The following is a 15,265-nucleotide window of genomic DNA, read 5'->3' on the forward strand; positions in this document are numbered from 1 at the left end:
CCGCGCTCCCATTGGCTGCTGCTCTGGCCATGTGCTCTCGAGTCAGCACTGAAGCCGGGCAAATCAAGGAAATGTTCTAATATTAGAAAATGTATCTAGGCAGTGATCAAGCATCGCGGACCCAAACAACTCAGCTCTTTTTTTTTTCTTTCTCCGACCACCATATAGCGTGACTTTTTATTTCATCTTCAAATCCTTGATGATTTGCTGGTCATGTTTCATGATAAGACATGATGACAGTGGAAAAAAATGAGGATAAATAAATATGTCAAACGTGACATTGAGAAAAAAGGGGATGCTCTGAAGTGAACGTGATGTTAAACGAATAGACGCACATTGTGCTCAGCTGTTACTGTAACGTGTTAAAAGGAGATAACGGTGAATATCTTTGATATTTTTGATTATTTATAAGGATGCTGCACAACATTCATGAGGGGGAAAAAGGGCACATCCTAGCAGATTGCACTAAAATAAAGGTTTTTAGTGCCATGATTAGTGTATACAACAGAATATCTTTCTGTAATAGGACATAATTCGACTATAGGTGGAAGTCTACCAGTCTACGCATATCACGTTTGCTCCTAACCGCAGTGTAGTGCATTGTTCTCACGAAAAAAATAAAATGTCCATCCTATGATGTCCAATGAATCCTATTCTATCCTATTCAATTCCATGATGTCTTGTGCAGTCTTTGCTTGCATGAAACTACACAATCACATAATTGGAAAAATGGCAAAAATAAGTTGTTGTTACATACTTATTTATAACAAATATAGTATAATATTCATAATTAGTTTAAGACTATACAGCTCCAGCAGCGAACAAATACCAACTCCTGTACATAAATGCTGCTGATGCTACAGAGATTAAAACAGGGTGCATTTTGCATCCCAAAACGCAGATTAGAGTTAAGGGACGCAATAAAACAACGACCTCTGCATCCATGGGATGCACTACTACTGTACTGTTTTTTTAATTCTAGTTTATTTTGCTAGCTTTAGTTATAATAATCACATGATTATATATTTTACAAGTCTGGAACTGAATGCAACATGATTAACCCCTTTCTTAAACCCTCTACTCTTAGTGAAAAACAGACCTGTGCGGTGCTTTTTTTTTAACGCATAAACCAAATCTCTTCCAAAAAAATAGCCGATCTACAGTTCAAGCTCACTAGCTTGTATTATAGTGGCTATTGTTGGCAAATGTTCCCCCCAGAATAGTTGGGGTTGCTGGGGTTCAAGTGGACATCTTGCATCCCATGTTATTTAAGTTTGTTATTTACAGTTCAGCAGAGACTGTTCCGAAAAGTGTAAAAGGTGTAAAAACATTCATTACGACGTCACTCACGCATGCACGCACGTGCACGCGTCAGTATTTATTTATGGTGTATTGTCTCTATTATTAAGGTTATTGTAGCAGTCAATTTATATTGGGGGTCGGGAGGGGGCGGGGCGAGGGTCCCGAGACATTGCCAAAGCATTTCCGGGGCTCCCCGGCCAAAAACGTTGAGAACCTCTGGTCTAAAACGTGATCTTTTCTTAGAATTGGAAGGGATTATTTAGATCAAGAGTTATTAACGTTTTAAGATTTTCAACAGTTTTTCTAAACATGTCATCCCGGCCGTTTCACTCATATGGATATTGGAGAATCAACTGACTGAGAGAAAACGCTATCAATGTTGCTGCTGAGGAATTAGTTACATTTTCGCTAGAAACAGACTGTATCAAATATGGCTGACTGACTGTCGTAAACGATGCAGCGACACTTCCCCGACAATATCGCCAAGACAGTTTTTGCATATACAAATATCACTCAAATCGGTACACATCATGATCTCTATAGTCATGTGGTCAGGACGGATTTGTTGTCTCCACCAGGCCGAAGGCATGGGGGGAGAGTATGTTTTGCACTCCGTCCGTCCGTCCGTGTGTCCGTCCGTGTGTGTGTGTGTGTGTGTGTGTGTGTGTGTCCGTGAGCAGCTAATCTCGGCCACCGTTAACCCGCTCCATGCCAAATTTTGCACACACACTCCCTGGATGCCAACGATGAACCTCTGCCCCAAACTTTCCAGAACGGCCTGTTATAGCGCCACCAGGAGGCCGCTTTGTGCAAAACAAGTTTTTGCACAGTACACCTACAGATTTTGTCCAAACATCACGCAAATTGGTACACAGTCTCTCTAGAGCCATTCAACGAAACCAGTCTTTCAGATTTCTCAGACTCCATCCTGATTTACTTTTGTTGCCCTTTTATCCAACCACCAGATGAAGGCAAGCTGCAATGTCCTACATTCCTATCCTGGTGGAGACCTGTGCCTTGCACTTTTTCTAGTTTGATTTATTTCATATTCCATCCATATTCCTCCCCGACAATATCGCCAGGACAGTTTTTTTTTTTTTTTTTTAATTATGAGACGATTTTAAGATGACCAAATGTTATTATTTTCGCTCCTATGACACCAACATGTGGAACGCCCTACCAACAGTCATTAAGACATGCAAATCCCTTGACTCCTTCAAAACCGCTCTCAAAGGGCACCTACGGACGGCTGCAATTCGAAACTGGCCCCTGTAAAATCTGAATCCCCCCCCACCACCACCCACCCTTTTTTCCCCTCACTGTATATGTTTCTTTTCCCTTTATACCTCCTTTATGATGAATTCCTGTTCTGTTCTTTGGCTATATAAAAGAAGTGTCTATTTGTACGTCTTTAAATGTTTTGATAAATTGAACAAGGTGGAACCCTCTTGTAAACAAGTGTAATGCTATATTGGGTTGTCCACTCACAGTTAACAGTCTTTGTATTGAGTTTGTGCGTGAAATGTACTGTAATTCTGCAAACTGTTAATAAATATTTCAATCAATCAATCAATTATCCATAGAGGAAAAACGTCTGGTGACGAGGAGGATGAGTGAGTGACGACGTCAGGACTTCGGCGCTCTATTGTAGCTGTTGTCTCTATTGTAGCTGTTGTCTCTATTGTAGCTGTTGTCTCTATTGTAGCTGTTGTCTCTATTGTAGCTGTTGTCTCTATTGTAGCTGTTGTCTCTATTGTAGCTGTTGTCTCTATTGTAGCTGTTGTCAGAGGAGAGTACCCAACAGTGTATGTCTGTCTGCTCTATTGTAGCTGTTGTCTCTATTGTAGCTGTTGTCTCTATTGTAGCTGTTGTCTCTATTGTAGCTGTTGTCTCTATTGTAGCTGTTGTCTCTATTGTAGCTGTTGTCAGAGGAGAGTACCCAACAGTGTATGTCTGTCTGCTCTATTGTAGCTGTTGTCTCTATTGTAGCTGTTGTCTCTATTGTAGCTGTTGTCTCTATTGTAGCTGTTGTCTCTATTGTAGCTGTTGTCTCTATTGTAGCTGTTGTCAGAGGAGAGTACCCAACAGTGTATGTCTGTCTGCTCTATTGTAGCTGTTGTCAGAGGAGAGTACCCAACATTGTAACCTGTCTGTCTGCTCTATTGTAGCTGTTGTCAGAGTACCCAACATTGTAACCTGTCTGTCTGCTCTATTGTAGCTGTTGTCAGAGTACCCAACATTGTAACCTGTCTGTCTGCTCTATTGTAGCTGTTGTCAGAGGAGAGTACCCAACATTGTAACCTGTCTGTCTGCTCTATTGTAGCTGTTGTCAGAGTACCCAACATTGTAACCTGTCTGTCTGCTCTATTGTAGCTGTTGTCAGAGGAGAGTACCCAACATTGTAACCTGTCTGTCTGCTCTATTGTAGCTGTTGTCAGAGTACCCAACATTGTAACCTGTCTGTCTGCTCTATTGTAGCTGTTGTCAGAGTACCCAACATTGTAACCTGTCTGTCTGCTCTATTGTAGCTGTTGTCAGAGTACCCAACATTGTAACCTGTCTGTCTGCTCTATTGTAGCTGTTGTCAGAGTACCCAACATTGTAACCTGTCTGTCTGCTCTATTGTAGCTGTTGTCAGAGTAACCAACATTGTAACCTGTCTGTCTGCTCTATTGTAGCTGTTGGGGGGGGGGGGGGGGGGTCGGAGGCCAATTACATATATTTTTGGGGGTCCTTGACATGAAAATGTTTTTAGAACGGCTGACATCCTCAGGTCTAAATGGGTTGAAACTAGACCTGTGGCAGCTTAACATTGAAAAAATAGCAGATCTACAAGCTCATAGCGCGGCACCAAGTGCCACACTATGAACTTGTAGGTCTGCTATTTTTGAAAAATCGTGAAAATGTGCCTCTAATCTTTGAATATATATTATTACAGAGTGAGCATTTTTACTCAAATCTTTGCTTCTGGGGAGGTCCCTGGAACAACATATTTTCAGATGGGGGGCGCAGGCATAGTAGGCTACATATAGTTGTTGGGGTCCTTGACATGAAATATTGATCACCACTGATATAGAAACAGGTATTAAGTGTTCCATTTTCAACCTTCACCTGAGATATTTAATGCCCACGTGTCTCTTCAATATTTCGACTATTGCAGAGCTGTCGGTATACTTCTACCTCGGCCAAAAGTTCTCTGCATTGGCTACAGTTGCTGCAGAATGTGGCTGCCTGCAAGGCATATCCTTTTATTCAACCAGATATTGAGCACACTGTCTATTTGTACGTCTTTAAATGTTTTGATAAATTGAACAAGGTGGAACCCTCTTGTAAACAAGTGTAATGCTATATTGGGTTGTCCACTCACAGTTAACAGTCTTTGTATTGAGTTTGTGCGTGAAATGTACTGTAATTCTGCAAACTGTTAATAAATATTTCAATCAATCAATCAATTATCCATAGAGGAAAAACGTCTGGTGACGAGGAGGATGAGTGAGTGACGACGTCAGGACTTCGGCGCTCTATTGTAGCTGTTGTCTCTATTGTAGCTGTTGTCTCTATTGTAGCTGTTGTCTCTATTGTAGCTGTTGTCTCTATTGTAGCTGTTGTCAGAGGAGAGTACCCAACAGTGTATGTCTGTCTGCTCTATTGTAGCTGTTGTCTCTATTGTAGCTGTTGTCTCTATTGTAGCTGTTGTCTCTATTGTAGCTGTTGTCTCTATTGTAGCTGTTGTCTCTATTGTAGCTGTTGTCAGAGGAGAGTACCCAACAGTGTATGTCTGTCTGCTCTATTGTAGCTGTTGTCAGAGGAGAGTACCCAACATTGTAACCTGTCTGTCTGCTCTATTGTAGCTGTTGTCAGAGTACCCAACATTGTAACCTGTCTGTCTGCTCTATTGTAGCTGTTGTCAGAGTACCCAACATTGTAACCTGTCTGTCTGCTCTATTGTAGCTGTTGTCAGAGGAGAGTACCCAACATTGTAACCTGTCTGTCTGCTCTATTGTAGCTGTTGTCAGAGTACCCAACATTGTAACCTGTCTGTCTGCTCTATTGTAGCTGTTGTCAGAGGAGAGTACCCAACATTGTAACCTGTCTGTCTGCTCTATTGTAGCTGTTGTCAGAGTACCCAACATTGTAACCTGTCTGTCTGCTCTATTGTAGCTGTTGTCAGAGTACCCAACATTGTAACCTGTCTGTCTGCTCTATTGTAGCTGTTGTCAGAGTACCCAACATTGTAACCTGTCTGTCTGCTCTATTGTAGCTGTTGTCAGAGTAACCAACATTGTAACCTGTCTGTCTGCTCTATTGTAGCTGTTGGGGGGGGGGGGGGGGTCGGAGGCCAATTACATATATTTTTGGGGGTCCTTGACATGAAAATGTTTTTAGAACGGCTGACATCCTCAGGTCTAAATGGGTTGAAACTAGACCTGTGGCAGCTTAACATTGAAAAAATAGCAGATCTACAAGCTCATAGCGCGGCACCAAGTGCCACACTATGAACTTGTAGGTCTGCTATTTTTGAAAAATCGTGAAAATGTGCCTCTAATCTTTGAATATATATTATTACAGAGTGAGCATTTTTACTCAAATCTTTGCTTCTGGGGAGGTCCCTGGAACAACATATTTTCAGATGGGGGGCGCAGGCATAGTAGGCTACATATAGTTGTTGGGGTCCTTGACATGAAATATTGATCACCACTGATATAGAAACAGGTATTAAGTGTTCCATTTTCAACCTTCACCTGAGATATTTAATGCCCACGTGTCTCTTCAATATTTCGACTATTGCAGAGCTGTCGGTATACTTCTACCTCGGCCAAAAGTTCTCTGCATTGGCTACAGTTGCTGCAGAATGTGGCTGCCTGCAAGGCATATCCTTTTATTCAACCAGATATTGAGCACTCCAGTTTTAGTTGCGCTTCCCATGGCTGCCAGTTAATTTTAGAATTGATTTGAAAGATTGTATTGTTAACTTTCAAAGCTTGTCATGGTCTGGTTGGGTTGGGTCTGGCACACCCGCAGTAGGTAGTATAAGTGTAACTGTCCCAGCAAATGGGATTTTGTAATTTTCTATTTCTATTTTCTATTTCTATTTTCTATTTCTATTTTTCTATTCTATTTTTATTGCTAATGTGAACATTAGAGGTACATTTCTTGGGTACATTGTATTTACATGCCGTGTGTGGTGCCTGGTTAATTATGACGTGTTGAGGGCGTGCAGGAAGAGCCTGTGAGTAGCATTAATGGCACCGGTGTGAGCTGGCTCAGGCAGTTTCAAGCTGAGTCGCGGGGTTGAGAGGAGCTCTGCTAACGCCAGAAAGAGTGTCCTTAAATATAAATATAAGAGAATGTCGAGTAGCTCCTAAAAGAATCGGCAGAAGGCGCACACGGTACGTTGCATGTTGTTGGTTTCTGTGTTTGTAAATAAGTGTTGTAGTTCCGTCGATTGTTTGTTTAAGTTTCATTGTGTTTGTTTACCCATACCCGGAAGTCATGATTGACCGACAACAGTCACAACAAGGACATTCATAGTTCATATTGCATTGTGTTTAAGAGAATATTTGTATGTTTTGTTTTGCAGTTTTTCACGGTGTCAAATGGGACGAAATAAAACGACCTTAAAGACATCTGTTGGAGCGTTGTCATATTTCTGCTGGCTAGGAGCCGCTACAATAAGTATACATCGCAACTGAGACCTAAGCAGTGCCAGTGAATAATCTGTGGTCCTCAGATAGTGTTGAGCAATATGTATCGATATTATCCCATTTAGACCTAAGTTTGATTCAACAAATGTCTTCTAAATCCTGACAGTTTTCTGAACATTTCTATGTCAGTGGTTCTCAACCTACATGTATTTCATGTCAAGGGCCCCCAGAAATATCTGTATTTGGCCGGTGACCCCCCATCTGAAAATATGTCGTTCCAGACCCAACCCAACCAGACCATGACAAGCTTTGAAAATTAACAATAAAATCTTTTAAATCAATTTTAAACTGGCAGCCATGGGAAGCGCAACTAAAACTGGAGTGCTCAATATCTGGTTGAATAAAAGGATATGCCTTGCAGGCAGCCACATTCTGCAGCAACTGTAGCCAATGCAGAGAACTTTTGGCCGAGGTAGAAGTATACCGACAGCTCTGCAATAGTCGAAATATTGAAAAGACACGTGGGCATTAAATAACTAACTATTCAGATCGTCACTGGGTAAAGAATACCTAATTTCACTTACTTACTTGTATCTCAGGTGAAGGTTGAAAATTGAACAACCATCTTTTAGTATTACTAGTTTGATTCAACAAATGTCTTCTAAATCCTGACAGTTTTCTGAAAATGTCTATGTCAGTGATTCTCAACCTATATCATATCAAGGACCCCCAGAAATATCTGTATTTGTCCGCGACCCCCATCTGGAAATATGTCGTTCCAGGGACCCCCCCCCCCCCCCCCCCCCCCCCCCCCGAGAAGGAAATATTTGTGTAAAGAAAAACTCTGAAATAATATATATTCAAAGATTTGCACCACAATTTCACGATTAAAAAGAAATAGCAGACCTACAAGCTATGAGCTTGTAGATCTGCTATTTTTCAATAGCTAAAGTATAACTATAACCCAATGCTTAACCCATTCTGACCTGAGATCAGATTCATACGAGGTTTCCACCGGACACACACTGGTCTGATTAAATACGCGAAGCATAGTAAGCTTATTGATCTGCTATCTTTGTAATTGTTTAATTTATTTTTAAACGTGTAAATATATCCTCACAATACAATACAATCGTTACAATGCCGATAGCAATGTATTTGGTCAAAGATATTGCCCTGGAACAACATATTTTCAGATGGTGGAGGTCGGCGGGCCGATTACATATAATCTTGGGGGGTCCTTGACGTGAAATAGTTTGAGAACGACATGGGGGTTTTCAGAACACAGTCATGATTCAGAAGACAATTTGTAAAAATGGTTCCCAGGTCTAAACTGGGTTAATTCTAGGTCGGAGACCTCTGTTGCATTCCCCTTCTATCTGCCCCTTTGCTCTCAACAGTCCTATCTACAGCAAAGCAGATCAGAACAAGCCAGGACAAAAGGTCAGTAAAAAAAAAAAAGAAAAAAAAAAGACTGCTTTGGATTTTTATACATTATATCCTCATGAATGTCATTATCATGACAGAATCTTAAAATATTGCATGACATTTGATTTAATTTCAAATCAATATTATTTGATATCGTCCCACCCAGAATTCTTGTATATTTTGGCCATACATACGCAGCAGAACAGCAATTGAAACAGACGCAACCACGCACGCGCGCACACGCAGCCTGGCCTGCAGCCACATGCAACTGAAAAGTCTACTGCGCCACAGACCCAGAGCATAGATAGATATGGCCAAAAGAAGAGTTTGTAAGCCTTTGAAGCCTTTTAATGATTTCTCTCTCTCTCTCTCTCTCTCTAACGTTTTTTTATCCATTAAGCATTATGTTATCCTTTAGCTATTGGAAAAATAGCAGATCTACAAGCTCGTAGTGCGGCACTTGAGCTTGTAGATCTGCTATTTTTGAAAAATCTTTGCTTCTGGGGGGGGGGTCCTGGAACAACATATTTTCAGATGGGGGTCGGTGGCCAATTACATGTATTTTTGGGGATCCTTGACGTAAAATGTTTGAGAACGACTGACATAGAAACATGAGGTTCTTCAGAAAACATTAGAAGACATCTCTTAGACATTTTCATAATCTTCCTCGGGTCTAAATGAGTATATGTTTATTTTCCCTTTTTACCTCCTCCATGATGATGTCCTGTATTGACTGTATAGTTGTGTATATTCGTACGTCTCTAAATGTGTCGATTAATTGAAAATGGTGGGCCCTATTGTATTGTACAAGTGTAATGCTACAAGTGTAATGCTTTATGTGGTGTCGTCCACTCACAGTTAACAGTCGTTGCATTGATTTGTACTTGAAATGTACTGTAATACTGTTAATAAATCAATCAATCAATCAATCAATCAATCAATCAAATGATTTATCTCTCTCTCTCTTAGTCTTATCCACCTGAATTTGTATCTTTAAACATAAAAGTGAAAAGCGTACTGTAGTATGGATGGAGGCAGGCACAGATACTGTACACAAGTACACATGCCTAATTTAACATATCAGTCTTACAATGGTCTGAAATGTGTGTACTAGCACCACAAGGCTGTGTTATATAGGCCACAGTACAGGGATTAGAGACGACTCGTTAGATTTATTTCCTCTAAAACCAAGATGGAGGGATCTTGAACAACACGAAATCATTTCGGCGCCACAGCGGTAAAATAGGAGTATGAATCGGCCCTTAGTTAAACCCTATGACTGGGGTTCCCCGGTCTATATACTCTTCCACTCCTTTCCCCTCTCTGCACCAGTGTTGTTTTCGTCGACTAAAACTAAGACGAAAAATGTCCGCCGACTACCTTTTTCCACTGACGAAAAACTAAATGGAAGCTAAATGAAAACTAAGCTACGACGACTAAAATGTTAGGAAGGGACTATAGTGGACAAGAGATCCAGTAATAAGTCATTTTACACTTGGTTGCATGCTGAAAATAGCCGATCTACTTGTAGATCGGCTATTTTCAGCAAGTGTAAAATCACGACGGCATCAAGGCCCGCCAAAATATATTTTAGTCGACTGAATCAACTGTAGATTTAGTCGACTAACATCTTATGACATTTAGTCGACTAAAACTACTAAACTAGACTAACACTAAAACATTCCGGGTGACTAAAATGTGACTAAAACAAAATGAAAACCATTCAAGAGACTACGGCTGAAACTAAAAATCAAAATGTGCTGCCAAAAACAACACTGCTCTAGTCTACACCATGATAATCTTAAAAAGCCGATCTACAGCCTGGCGACGTGTTGCTTGTAAGATTGCAGATCTGACCTTTTTTTTTGTGTCTGCCTATTATGACATGCCCAGAATAGGGACAATATTGCTAAGGGTTCATGTGGTTGAAGTTACCTTCAAACCAAATTCCTTGTGTCCACACTGAGGTCTGAACACACATTACACAACACCAGAGCAACACAATCTGATAAGTACTGTAGATCCTGCAGTATGTGCCACCACCAGTGTTGTTTTTGGCAGAAGAATTTAGATTTTAGTTTTAGTCATAGTCTCTTGAATAGTTTTCAGTCTCTTAAGTCACATATTAGTCACCTGGAATGTTTTAGTGTAAGTCTAGTTTTAGTAGACTAAATCTACAGTTGATTTAGTCGAACAAAATGTATTTTGGAGGGCCTTGATGCCGTCGTAATGACATAATGCTGATCTACAAGCCTACAACGTGTCGCAGCACGAGACGTTGTGAGCTTGTAGATCGGCTATTTTCAGCATGCAACCAAGTGTAAAATGACTTGGAATGTTGTAGTGTGTATGTAGTCTGGTTTTAGTCGACTAAATATCCTAAGATTTTAGTCGACTAAATGTACAGTTGATTTAGTCGACTAAAACGTGTTTTGGCGGGGCCTTGATGCCGTCGTAATGGCTGATTTTACACTTGCTGAAACTAGCAGATCTACAAGCTCACAATGCGCCGTGCTGCGATGCGTTGAAATGACTTGTGCCTTTTACTTATACTGGATCTCTTGTCAACTATAGTCCCTTCCTAACAATTTAGTCTAGTTGACGAAATTGTCAATATATTTAGTCTTAGTTGTAGTCATAGTTTTCATTTAGTTTCCATTTAGTTGAAAAAAGGTACAGTCAACAAGCATTTTTCGTCTTAGTTTTAGTCGACCAAATCAGCGCTGTATGTATGCCACTGCCTCAAAGCAGTGGTCCATGGGCCCCCCCGGGGGGGGGGGGGGTCCTTGAGGGGGTTCCAGGGGGTCCCAAGAAAAATGTGTTACTGTAGCTTAAATCAAATTGACCATTTTAACCACATATCTCTGCTGTCGGGAGGAAACCTCATAACTCCAAAATGTTCATTTTTCAGGAAATGAAAAATACACGTTTTTCAGGAACTAAAGAAAACCTTATATTTTTTCAAACAAAGCAATACAGTCTCATCAAAGTTGGTGTTGTAACTTTATATATTGTCAATGACTTCCATGAGAGGGGGAGAGGTGGTGGAGTTACTTTGAGGGTCCAATGGAGTTAAGAGGTTTTGTCCAAAGCACTTTTTTACTACTTTCCATTGGTTCAATATTTTCTAAACAACACACAGACGTAAAGGGTGCTCAATAGCTAAATTAATACATTATATATTTCGGGGTCCTTGACATGAAAAGGTTTTGAGAACACTGTACTACAGTAGGTATTGCTCCATGATTTACAGAGTGAATTAACTTTTGAGACTCTCAAGAGTTACATTATCGTTAAACATCTGCATTACTTAATTTACAAGACGTCTAACATAATTTGAGAATATAGAAGAATTTTTCGTTTGCCAACAGCATGGAATTGTGTACAAGAAAATATTATTTCGTTTTGGTTCTCGCGAGGCAAAATCTCATCAAATGGTGGTCCGTGGATCAAATGCCCAATAAATAATGGTTCCTTGACATGAAATATAGGTTGAAAACCACTGCCCTAAATAATAGCATTCCTCTAATAGGCCTACCCTTTGAACAGAAAATATCCATTAATCCTTGATTCCTATACACACACACACTGAACATGATACAAACACAAGCAGAAAATGTACGTGTAAACATAAACAAATATCACACAGTAGCATCTGTTATACTTCTTCTATTACTACAGTCACTAGTGAGTCCAATGCAATGCTACTAACACCATTTTCTAGCCCTCGAGATACAGTATGAGCCACTGGACAGATCTTCGACTTCTTTGTTGTGAGGAAACACACTACGGTTTCAATGTCAGAGAGTAACTACTACTACCATCTACAGCAAATTACTTTGTTACTAGTCAAGCTAAGAGGCGTGTGTTTGTACTGTAGTCAACATCAGTGTTGTTTTCGTCGACTAAAGCCAAAATGTTCGTCCACTACCTTTTTTTTCACTGACGAAAAACTAAATGGAAACGAAATGAAAACTAAGCTTTGATGACTAAAACTATAAGACTAAATATGTTGACAATTTCGTCAACAGGTAAAATGTTAGGAAGGGATCTACAAGCGACACGTTGTGAGCTTGTAGATCGGCTACTGTCAGCAAGTATAAAATCAGCCATTACGACAGCATCAAGGCCCACCAAAACACATTTTAGTTGACTAAATCACCCGTAGATTTAGTCGACTAAAATCTTATTGCATTTAGTCAGCTAAAACTAGACTAACACATTCCAGGTGACTATAAAATGTGACTAAAACTAACTATTCAAGAGACTATGTATGACTAAAACTAAAATAGAAATTTGCTGCCAAAAACAACACTGGTCTACATCATGAAAGTGATAGCAACACTGTAGCCTCACAACAACACGATAAAATAATACATGGTGGAAATACATAGGTTGAACTATCAGAAAAAGTGACCAAGATGGAGGGATCTTGAACAACACGAAATCATTTCGGCGCCACAGCGGTAAAATAGGAGTATGAATCGGCCCTTAGTTAAACCCTATGACTGGGGTTCCCCGGTCTATACTCTTCCACTCCTTTCCCCTCTCTGCACCAGTGTTGTTTTCGTCGACTAAAACTAAGACGAAAAATGTCCGCCGACTACCTAGTGACTGATCCTAATTTCACTGATTTGCACTGTTTAGTGTTTAGGCAATGAATTAAGATTAGTGAGTGTAATGTGCCCAACCAGCCAGGCACAGATTTCTTCATGGTGGGGGAGTCTAAAGCAGTGGTTCTCAAAGTAGGGTCCGGGGACCCCCAGGGGTCCTTGAGGGAGTTCCAGGGGGTCCCCAGATAAACTATAGTTTGGAACCAAAATGGGTCTGTAACTCTGAGAGTGTACAAATGAAACCAAATGGACCCTAACGGGTCTCAGGGTTAAATTAACATTGATTTTACACTATAAATCTCAGAGATAGAAATGGCATTAAATGGACGGTCCGTATAGATAGACTAATTCATGTCAAACTGGGGGGGGTTTGAGAATCACTGCTAAGAGCCATACAATACAAATCTTCTCTTGGGTCCCTGCAGGCATATCTCTTCAAATGGGGATCCGCGGGCTAATTGGTGTAAATTTGGGGGTCCTTGGCATGAAAATCGATATTTGAAGAACCAGCTGTGGAAGTATTTTAACCCATTCTGAGCGGGAATCCCTTTTGGTGTTTTAAGCATTATTGTATAATTTAGCTATGGAAAAATAGCAGATCTTCAAGCTTGTAGGTGTGATATTTTTGAAAAATTGTGAAAATGTGGCGCAAAACTTTGAATATAATCTTCCAGGGTGAACGTTTTTAACTCAAATCTTTGCTTCTGGGGGGAGTCCCTGGAACAACATATTTTCAGATGGGGGGTCGGCGGCCAATTACATATATTTTTGGAGGTCCTTGACATGAAAATGTTTGGGAAAGATGGGTTTTTCAGAAAACTGTCAGAAAACAGGTCTAAATGGGTTAAACCATGATAGGGTGTTCAAAGGCATGAATAAGCTTGCAACCCAGTCATACATTGATAGCACGGTACAAAGCAAAGACTGATATCCAGTTACATAATACATTAGTAAGCAGGTTCTCCGTACAGTTGAATGATTTGGCGTATTATCATTAACACAATTAAGTAGCATTAGGTTCCACTACTCCATCTGTGATGCATGAAAAATCTACCAAGCCTAAGATGTAACTCATCAAATGATATACTGTATAGATTTTTACAGTGTAGAGAAGATATAGTGAGTATTATCATCCCACCACACATCATCCATATTGCATAACCAACTGTAGCCTGGAGATATTAATCTCATAGAATATTACAGTGGTATTACAAATAGAAGCGTGGTATATAAAAGCTTATTAAGTGTAAAACATATATTTTTTAAGGCTGCTTGTGTGTAGGCCTACACGCTTATATAGTTCTTAGTGCTAGTTCTGAAAATATTTTTCTTTTTTTTTTCTTTTCTTTTTTTTTGTTGAACTGTTGCAGTGCAACTTCAATCTTTTATACAATTTATACACGCCTTTACACGGACGTTTTGCCAATATTGCATTATCATGTTCTGACACAAACACATGGAATATAATTATTAAAAGTCCCCCAAAACGTGGATATATACATAAGGGGTCTTAATTGTTATACTTTAGTTTTTACATGCTATAAAACTTTACCACGCGAACAGGGTTGTTTTTTTTTAACAATGTTGCACATTTTGCAAGAAATTAAGTTTTACTATAGGATTTGAGAACGGTATTATATCTCTCGAATAACAACATGAACCAAACTTGCAACAACACTATGAAAACAAAAGTCTTAAGAAGTTACAGTAACGGGTTTAGGAGGATGATAACATGTCAACCGTAGAGTAGCAAGCGTAGAGGCCCTGTTTTACTGTTTAAATAATAACATTAACGCCGTATATAAAGTGCAAAACATAATGTTTCAGCACATTTTCTTGTGCTGAAACTTAAAAACTAGGGCACAAGTCAGCAGCAACGCTTTAACAGAGTGCGCAGGACGGACACACTTGCAGGCACAGCAGCTTCCACCATTTTTTCCAGTACAGTGGCAGCCTGGGAAATGTGCAATAACTTGGAAAAACTCACCCCGCAGAATATTTTCTTCTTGCTCTCTCTTCTCTTCTCTAACTTGTGGCTGCTCGCTGCTGCTTTGACACAATTGTAAAATAAGAAAGAAAAAGGTTGTTCCCCGTGTATTATAATATACAACGTTCTCTGTGCGCATTATACTACTTCTTTTTTCCCCCGGTGTGTTCACTTCTAGCTTTCTTTCTCGCTTTCTTTCTTGTACCGCACATAACTCTCAGCTCTCTCCCTACAACACAGCCATTTTCCAGCACAGCACAGCACCACCACGGCGGAGCGAAAAAGGAGTG

General features: G+C 40.1%; 1 protein-coding gene across 1 annotated transcript in view; it reads right to left on the reverse strand.

The window, feature by feature from the left end:
- ifi30a (IFI30 lysosomal thiol reductase a) overlaps positions 1–14,291 on the reverse strand; it is a 93,669-nt gene extending 79,378 nt beyond the window's left edge. Inside the window, exon 1 of the mRNA XM_083782560.1 lies at positions 14,277–14,291. The gene's annotated coding sequence lies outside the window, so the exon portion shown is untranslated. The remainder of the gene's footprint in view (positions 1–14,276) is intronic.
- Positions 14,292–15,265: the final 974 nt, after the last annotated feature.

The sequence above is a fragment of the Protomyctophum parallelum genome, assembly GCF_964188405.1.
Source record: "Protomyctophum parallelum genome assembly, chromosome: 14".
Taxonomy (NCBI): Eukaryota; Metazoa; Chordata; class Actinopteri; order Myctophiformes; family Myctophidae; genus Protomyctophum; species Protomyctophum parallelum.